Raw genomic sequence first — 7,908 nt, 5'->3', positions numbered from 1 at the left:
AAATAGACGTTACTTTTAGCTTGGTTTTGTCTGCCTCGAGTTATTTTGAAGAGTTTTATTTTTTTATTCACAAGTGGTTGCTTTTTATGTGATTTTTTACTATTATTAATTTTTAAACTTTTTTGAGACAGGGCCTTACTCTGTAGCCCAGGCTGGAGTGCAGTGGTGTGATCATGGCTCACTGCAGCCTCAACCTCACCAGATTCAAGTGATCCTCCCACCTCAGCCTCCTGAGTAATGGGGACTATAGGTGTGTAACACCATACCCAGTTAATTTTTTTTTTTTTGTAGAGATGTGGATTTGCTATGTTGCCCAAGCTGTTTTGTGTGATTTTTTAAAAAATCTTGGCCCAGTGCAGTGGCTCACGCCTGTAATCCCAGCACTTGGAAGGCCAAGGAGGGTGGATCAGGAGTTCGAGACCAGCCTGACCAACATGGACACATTACATCTCTACTAAAAATACAAAATTAGCTGGGCATGGCGGTGGGTGGCTGAGGCCAGAGAATCACTTGAACCCTGGAGGTGGAGGTTGCCGTGAGCCAAGATCGCACCATTGCACTCTAGCTTGGGAAACAAGAGTGGAACTCTGTCTCAAAGTCTTTATTAAGTTGTGATCTCCTTACATTCAATCTAAAGCCTCTTTCATCCTGCCACATGCCCTTTTCTGGGATGAGTGGCCCACACTCCCCTGGCAGCCTGCAGGCTTTCATCTGGCTTCCTATGAGTGCCCACCCTGCCTGGCCACGTGTGGGGTGCTCTCCCCAGGCTGTGTCCAAAGCACTCACCTTCCCCGTCTGCCGCTGTCCATCAGGCTAGACTTTTCACCCACTGTAGACACCTGCATCCCCAGGGACGCTTGGTGAACACCCCAAACCCACCTGCTCCAAACCAAGTGCACCTTGTGCTGCCCCGTCACTAGCTGTGCCCCCTCCTGGTCCCATTGGGCCCGCATGTGCTGGCCCAGAGTGATGTCACTGGTTTGTGGCTGTGTCCCAAGCTTCATCTGAGGATGGCGAGGTCTCAGCTTCCCAAAACTGAAGAAGCGAAGTCTGGTATTTTTGCAGGGAAATCTTGCCTCCGTCTTGTTCTGCTTTGTGCCTCTGCAGATGGAGCTCCCCTGCCCTCCGTATCAGTCAGAATAGACCTGATGGTGCCCTGCAACGAGCAGTAGCAGATATATCCGGGGCTCTTGCGAGAAGCATCTCCTCTTTCATGCATGCCTGTTGTCCATCGTGGGCTGCCGTGGGAGGGCGGCAGGGATGCTTCCCCCATCGAAGCCCCCATCTTGTGACCCCAGTTCCTTTGAGGCTTCAGACTATTGCAGCAGAGAAAGAGCAGCTGGCAGGAAGTGCAGCAGCGGTCTGCACAGATACTGCTGGTCTCCACAAGTTGTGTGGCCTAACTTGGGGGTGAGGGTGGGAAATTGGAAAACCCACCTGCACAAGAGGACCAGCAGCCCCCACCATGCCCTTCCTAGTGTTATCCTCACAGGAGTCCAAGACCCCAAGTGCTGCCCTTCACAGCCCTCAGGAGACCACACCGCCCAGCCTGGTGGCTGCTTTCAGGTCCTGAGAATGCCCTGCTCCCTGTTCACACCAAACCCCAGAGCGTGGCCTAGGGCATAGTGACTCTCTTTTATCTATTTACTTATAGAGATGGAGTCCCAGGCTGGAGTGCAGCTGTGCAATTTTAGCTCACTGCAACCTCCACCTCCTGGGTGTAAGCAATTCTCCTGCCTCAGCCTCCTGAGTAGCTGGGGATGCAGGTGTGCACCACCACACCCAGCTGATTTTGGGTGTGTTTTGGCAAAATCAGGTGATGCACCCTGTAATCCCAGCTACTTGGGAGGCTGAGGCAGGAGAATAATTTTTGTATTTTTATTAGAGATGGGGTTTTACCCGTTGGCTAGGCTGGTCTCAAACTCGCAACCTCAAATGATCTACCCACCTTGGCCTTCCAGAGTGCTGGGATTACAGGTGTGTGCCACCACACCCATTCTGCTGGCTCCCTTTTAAAAATGACTCTGTCCCTTCCCCTTCAATGATCTGTGTCCCCTCGGAGTCCTGGGGGCTGGTTCTGTTGGGGGAGAGCTTGGGGAAGACTGGCACTGGCTTCCACCTCATCTGTGAGTGCTAGGCCTTCCCCGCCCCCCGCCGTGCTGCCTTCTGGCCCTGGACAAAGCTAGTGCAGGTCTCAGGGCCAGGCTGCGGCCCTGTCCCTGGGCTCAGGAGCTGCACAGTGGCCATGCAGGCTGGGCTGACTGGTGGCTTCTTGCAGACATAGTGTGCATGGACCGTGTGGAGGAGATCCTCAAGCTGCTGGCTGCAGAGCACCCTCCTTCCAGGGAGAAGTGGGTGGTCCAGAAGTACATCGAGACACCAATGCTTATCTATGACACCAAGTTTGACATCAGGCAGTGGTTCCTTGTCATGGACTAGAACCCCCAACCATCTGGTTCTACAAGGAGAGTTACCTGTGGTTCTCAACACAGCGCTTCTCCCTGGACGAGCTGGACAGGTCAGTGCGGAGGACGAGCTGGACACCTCAGGCCAGGAAATGGGCTGCTGCCCTCGCCACTGGAGCAGCCGCAGTGAGAAGCGGTCCCAGCAGGGCCCCCTCACTGCCACCTGCCACCATGAAAGGCACAGATGGGGAAACTGAGGCTTGGGAGGCTGATGACTTCCCCCTGGGACAGGCTCAGGCCCACCAGCCTTCAAAGCCAGCGCCCTGCACCCCACGCTGTGCAACTTCTCTGGAAAATCTTAAAAGGCACCATTTTGCCGGTGCCTGCAGGTATCAGAATGTTGTGGGCAGCACTTGGACCCCAGTGCAGGGGAAGTGATGTGTGGGGTGCCTGGTGGAGGCGCAGACATCCGTGAGCCCACGGTGGAGAGACCCCTGCCTCACCCAGTCCCTCATGGGCAGGATGGCAAGAGCCGATGGTGTCCTCGGGAGCGTGCTGTCCACATGGTGATGTCTCCCAGCCTCTGTCTGCGCCAAGGCTTCCTTTGACTATTGTGTGACCCTCACTTGGTGTGAGGGGCTAGGGGACCTGACGGCTGGGCAGGAGTGAGGGCTACTTTACAAGGGAGTGAGAATCCAGGGAGGCCCGACAGTCACTTAACAGAGACCTTGCAGGGTGTTCAACTCTGGTCCAGGCTGGGGGCTGCGGTCATGCTGGGTGTTGCGCTGGAAGTCACAACCAGAAGAGGGCCTGGGAGGAGCTGGCCTGGGACCTCGACTCTCACCCACCTGCTGCCTCTGGTCAAGTGGACCTGGAGGGGTTCCAGGAGCTCACCAGCACAAAAGCAGCTCCTGCGCAGTGGGAAGCCAGGGCCCCTTCCAGCCCCTGTCCCCAGGCCTCCAGCCGAGAGCTGTGTGCTGTGTGCCATGTGCCTGACCAATCTCGGGGCCTCTCTGAGCCACTTCTCCATCTAGGACATAAACATGCATCTCAGTGATGGGAGGGTCCCTGACATCGGGTCAGACACATACTGACAAAAATTAAAGAAAGGGGTTAAGCATTAGCCCTGTAGGTCTGAACCCTGACGAGCTATTTTTGCCAAAACACTCTTCTACATGCCTGTATCTTTTTTTCTTTTCATCCACTTCCCAGTGGAAATATAACTTACATACAGTCATGGGTGGTCTCACCTCCCCCCCATGAACAAGGTGGAAAATTCCTGGCCCAACACACCTACAATGGAAGTGAAAATGCTTTTGACGTACATACAGCATAGTGCAATCTCCTAAACCATGTTAGTAGTTTTAACTCCTATTTAGAAATAGGGCAAGAGTATAACTAAATTACTAACAATTTTAGGTAGGTGACTGTTTCTCACCCTGTGTCACCAGCATCCCTCTGGCCACATGCAGATGGGGAAACTGAGGTGCAGGGAGGCTCTTATTTGCCAGCAGCGCCTAGTTGGGGGCCCTGGGCTGGTGGGCAACTGCCCTGCTCCCAAGTGCATTCCATGGCATCTGCCCGCTGGACTGAGGGTTGTCCTGGGCTGTCAGCTGGGGAGCCAGAAGAGTCCCCCAGCCTGGGCTCCTCTGGCAGGGCGTGGGAGTCCTTGGGGACGAGGTTCTCTAGAGCCAGCTGAGTGGGCGCAGCACGGCTGGGAGGACCCGACTTGGGCGCCTTCCTGGGCTGGAGGCTGAGCACCTGCCCCTCGACCCCCGCCCCTCACCCCACGCAGTGCCATCCACTTGTGCAACAACGCCGTCCAGAGGCACCTGAAGAACGACGTGGGCTGCAGCCCTCTGCTGCCAGCACACAACATGTGGACCAGTGCCAGGTTCCAGGAGTACCTGCAGTGCCAGGGCCGTGGCGCCACATGGGGCAGCGTCATCTACCCATCCATGAAGGCGGCCATCGCCCACATCATGATGGTGGCGCAGGATCACGTGGAGCCTTGTAAGAACAGCTTTGAGCTCTGCGGGGCCGACTTCGTGCTTGGGAGGGACTTCAGGCCCTGGCTGATCAAGATCAACTCCAGCCCCACCATGCACCTGTCCACACTTGTCACGGCCCAGGTGTGTGTGAAGGTGCAGGAGGACACCATCAAGGCAGCCGTGGACAGCAGCTGTGACATCGGCAACTTCAAGCTCCTGTGGAGGCAGGTGAGCCTTGCCTGCCCCTGCCTGGGTGGTGGGTGCCATCCTCTGGGGGGTTCAGTGGCAGCCCCCCGTGTGGACGCTTTGCCACCTGATTACTCAGTGAGGGTGGAGCCATAGGCTGCCAGCCCCAGAGGGTCCATGGAGGATGCTGATCCTGCTCCGTGACTCCTGCTCCGTGACCCAGGCCTGCCCTGCCCTCCCGTGGGACTTGGTGCCTCATTGGCACTGAGGAAGCAGCTGCTACAGGCGTCCAGGTGTGTGGGGCAGCCCTGCTCGCTCAGCCCAGAGCTCTGTCCAGCTTTCCTCCCTCGTTCCCAGCCACACCCAGCCCTGACTGATGTTGGAGATGGGGGCTCCATGCCAGCAGCCTCCAGGCCCACCGTGCTGCTCCTTCCCTTTGGACTGCAATGTCTTCCACTCCGAGGGTCTTTTGGGGGCCTCCTTCTCCCCTTGGGACCTTCCTGGGGGGTGAGGCCTGTGCCTGGAGACGTGCTGGAGCCATCGGGAAGTGTGGCCGATGCCTCTCTAGAGGCCTCTTTGTGGCTAAACTGGAGAAAAGGGCAGCCCAGTCCTTGGGTGTGGGGCCCCCTAGATGACCCCCAAGCCTCAGGAAGCCTGGGCTCCCCACAGGCTCTACAGAGCCTGGGAGCCTCCTGAGGGTCTGCATGGGGCCCCAGGTGTTCACTCCTGAGTGGGGCGGGGGTCTGTGCCCCGACCAACCCCTCCTGCACAGATCCCTCCTGCAGGGACTCCACCATCCCAGCTACACCCCAGCACCCCCAACCTGTGCCTTCCCCTCAGCCTGCGGTCGAGCTGCCCCCAATCAGTGGGCCTGACCTCTGCATGGCGGGCATCGGTGTGAGGAGGGCAAGGAGGCCGGTGCTGCCCGTCTGCAACCTCAAGGCCTCAGCCTTGCTGTGGGACGCACAGCCCTTGAAGGCACAGTGCCCCCTCGCCATGCTGGACCCCACTCAGGGACCCACACGACCGGCTTGCCAGCAAGACCTGGGACTGAAGGATGAGAAGGGGCTCCCCCTGGCCTTGCTGGCACCCCTAAAAAGGCCAGCCGGGAGCGGCAGAGCCATGCAGCCCACCCGCACCAAGGCTGCCGGGAAGGCGGAGCTCCCTGCCTGCTTCTGCTGCCACGTGGACAGTCAGGCCCTGAACACCTGTGACCCTGAAGCCTGGCCTACCAGATACTCAGATCCAAACCTGTTTAATGTGCACCCCTGACGCCTGTGCTGCAGGGCCTGAAGACAGAGGAGGGCACCCTGCGTCCGCCACCCGGAGCCCCAGGTAATGCAGGGGCCGTGGGGGCCGCCTGCTCCATCCCTAACCCTCCCTCACCAGCAGCCGCTGTGCCCTCCAGGACAGGGCACAGAGCAGGCTTCGATGCTGGGCCCCGGGTGTCCCCTGACGGAGGGTTTGGGGTATGCGGCACCTGTTCCAGCCCCGCATGGGGGTGGGGGGGGGAAGTGGGAGTGCTGATCAGGTGGATAGTGGGGTACCCTCTGTAGAACCTGCTGGGTGATGCCTTTCTCAATACCTCTGGGGTGTGGTGCGGGTCAGGAGGATTTGAGCTCAGCCCTTGAACCACGCCATGAACAGCACAAACTCCCTGGCTGAGCGAAGTGACGAAAGTGACCGCTGAGCTTTTGCGTCTGGTTTTCCGAAGGCTCTGAGGGGCTGAGGTTACAGGTGGAGCCACCATGCCTGGCTCCTATCGGGCTCTTCTGAGCCCTGGCTAAACCTTCAGAATCAAGGGGCTGCCACTGGCTGCTCTTGGCCTCAGAGTAGCTGAGAAGGATGTGGGGCTGGGACGCTGCTGGCCAGTAGGCAGCTTCACCTGTTTCTCCCGCTTGAGGGTTTTTATGAGGGGGCAGTGGGGTTTCTAGGAGGGCACGATGGGGTCTCTACGAGGGCGCGGCGGGGTCTCTAGGAGAGCGTGGTGGGGTCTCTACGAGGGTGCGGTGGGCTCTTTATGAAGGCGTGGCGGGGTCTCTACGAGGGTGCGGCGGGGTCTCTACGAGGGTGCGGCGGGGTCTCTATGAGGGCGCGGCGGGGTCTGTAGGAGGGCAAGGTCCGGTGTCTAGGAGGGTGTAGTGGGGCCTATAGAAGGGCGCGGCAGGGTCTCTAGGAGAGTGCGGCAGGGTCTCTACGAGGGTGCGGTGGGCTCTTTACGAGGGTGTGGTGGGCTCTTTATGAGGGCGTGGCGGGGTCTCTACGAGGGCGCAGCGGGGTCTCTAGGAGGGCATGGCAGGGTCTGTAGGAGGGCGAAGTTGGGTGTCTAGGAGGATGCAGCGGGGTCTATAGGAGGGCACAGCAGGGTCTCGACTAGGGCGTGGTGGGCTCTTTACGAGGGTCGGTGGGGTCTCTAAGAGGGCATGGCGAGCTCTTTACGAGGGCATGATGGGGTCTTTATGAGGGGTCTCTAGGACAGCACGCAGGTGTTGCCGCCTCCTGATTCCCACTGAGGTTCAGGGGCTGGGACTCCACTCACGAGATGCCACCTGTCCCACAGGAGGCTAAGTCCCTCCTGCAGCTCTAAGGTGCCAGCGTGCCCACATGGCCTGCACCAGCTGCAGCCTCTCACGGGGACAGGAACACCCTCAGCCTTGACACTCCCGCCTCCCTACTGACTTGTACAGCCGCTGACCTGCCCTGGGACTCTGGGGGGCTGCCCCAGCTGCTGGCCCTCATCTGCAGGCACTGCCCTGTGCCTACCACCCACTTGGTCCGGCCCAGCTCAGCACCACGCATCTGAACCTGAGCCCAGGCACAGCAGCGCAGGAGTCGGGGTGGGGGCTGCTTTTCTCCGAATCCCCCGGCTGGTTGGGTCTTTCTAGGCAGGACTCACCTCAAGGAGGGCTGGGAGAGGCAGAGTTGGAGTCCCCCCTCTGGGATGAGGGGCCAGGTGGAGGGGCGTTAGGCAGGGTGAGGAAGGGGACCTCCACATCCACAGAGCCTTCACCCCAGGGGTGTGATGCCCCACCCCTGACCCCCTGCCCACGTTTTTAATTTATATTTGAGAAGTAGTTTTGCTCTTATTGCCCAGGCTAGAGTGCAATGGTGTGATCTCAGCTCACTGCTACCTCTGCCTCTGGGGTTCAAGCGATTCTCCTGCCTCAGACTCCTGAGTAGCTAGGGCTATAAGCGCCTACCACTACACCCGGCTAATTTTTGGCATATTTAGTAGAGATGGGGTTTCACCATGCTGGCCAAGCTGGTCTCGAACTTGTGACTCGGTGATCCGCGCCCACCCCCCCCCCCCCCCCCCGCCCCCCAAA

The 7,908-nt window shown here is 58.8% G+C and overlaps 1 pseudogene; it reads left to right on the top strand.

The window, feature by feature from the left end:
• The first annotated feature begins 2,041 nt into the window (after positions 1–2,041).
• LOC116544977 lies at positions 2,042–7,385 on the top strand (annotated as a pseudogene).
• The last annotated feature ends 523 nt before the right edge of the window (positions 7,386–7,908 follow it).

This window comes from Sapajus apella, unplaced genomic scaffold (genome assembly GCF_009761245.1).
Source record: "Sapajus apella isolate SASKATOON/1434 unplaced genomic scaffold, GSC_monkey_1.0 scaffold239, whole genome shotgun sequence".
Classification (NCBI taxonomy): Eukaryota; Metazoa; Chordata; class Mammalia; order Primates; family Cebidae; genus Sapajus; species Sapajus apella.
This window is presented reverse-complemented; position numbering and strand designations above follow the sequence as displayed.